This window comes from Sinocyclocheilus grahami, unplaced genomic scaffold (genome assembly GCF_001515645.1).
Source record: "Sinocyclocheilus grahami isolate Dianchi unplaced genomic scaffold, SAMN03320097.WGS_v1.1 scaffold215.1, whole genome shotgun sequence".
Classification (NCBI taxonomy): domain Eukaryota; kingdom Metazoa; phylum Chordata; class Actinopteri; order Cypriniformes; family Cyprinidae; genus Sinocyclocheilus; species Sinocyclocheilus grahami.
Window position 1 is genome coordinate 1,842,534 of NW_015505394.1, and position 1,518 is coordinate 1,844,051.

Here is a 1,518-nt window from a genome sequence, read left to right on the forward strand (position 1 = left end):
CAAGCCTTGTGCATTATAGGGAATAATATACTGAATATTTTACAGTTGGTTTGATACCTTTAGATCAAATGGTGTTGTCGTTTAATGGATTTATATTATTGCATTATTAAAAGTTGCAAAATTATTATAAAAAACATAAAAATTGTAATTCCGAAAACGGAGCTTTGTGCGATAACAGGTATGTTTTCCCGAACATTTTAGTATTGGCTTTATATTATAATGTCACGTAGTTAAATTGTTTAATTAATTTAAATGGTTAATTATTATTTTTTAATTCCTAGAAATTAAGCCTTGTGCAACATAAAGGGCATATATTTATGTCTATCCGCGTTAGTTTGGGCTCAAAACATAAAAGCTGCAAAGAATTTAATTGGCAAAAAACCCGAATGTCTAATGAATGTCAAACGTCAAACTAACTTTACCACCGTGCGGAACGTAATAATAAAATTAAAAAGATAATAATAATAATCATTATTATTATTATTATCATCAGTATTATTATTGATATTATTATCATAAACAAATTCTAACTAAACGAAATGTTTGTATTAGTTACTCTGAAATAGCCTCTCAGCTCTTGAATTTATAAATTCGGCTCAGTCATTGTTATATTTGATTAATAATGTGACAGTTGTAAAGTTCACATATTTTATTAGTAGTTAAATGGACACGTTAAAGGTTGTAAATGTCGTTAACGTACACTATGCCCTATGTTTTAGCTCAGGGGTGTCAAACTCAATTCCTGGAGGGCCGGAGCCCTGCAGAGTTTTGTTCCAACCCTGCTCCAACACACATACCATGTAGTTTTCACATAAGCCTGAAGGATTTGATTAGTTGGATCAGGTGTGTTTAAAGGGGTCATATGATGCGATTTCAAGTTTTCCTTTCTCTTTGGGGTGTTACAAGCTGATTGTGCATAGATGAGATCCCTGAATTTGCAAAGACTAAAGTCTCAAAACCAAAGCGATATTATTTATCAAAGTTAAGACTCTGCCACGCCCCCTAAAACGGCTCATTCTAACACGCCCCCACATATCTACTTCACTATGTGGAAATATTTGCATAATGCCGCCCAAATGTTCACGCAAAGAAAGAAGGTGTGGTTTCAGTAAGCGCAGTTAGTGTTGAAGCAGCCATGTCAGGGAGACGCTGTGTGTTTGCAGAGTTTTGTGCATATTGTGTGTGTGTGTGTGTGTGTGTGAGAGAGAGAGAGAGAGAGAGAGAGAGAGAGCGAGAGAGAGAGTGTGAGAGAGCAAGAGTGAGAGAGAGAGAGAGAGAGAGTATAAAACAATACAAACATACGCTCAGAACCAAAAAAGCACAATACACCCAAAAACAACTGACAATAATCGAGAAGTCAGTGAACACAAACCAATTTTGGGAAAATTGGAACAATCTGAAAAAAACTGATAATGAAGAATTGGCAATACAAAATGGAGAAATATGGGAAAGTCATTTCCAAACATTGTTTAATAAAGTACAAACAGACACAAACTGTAAGCAAAATCAAACAATCAA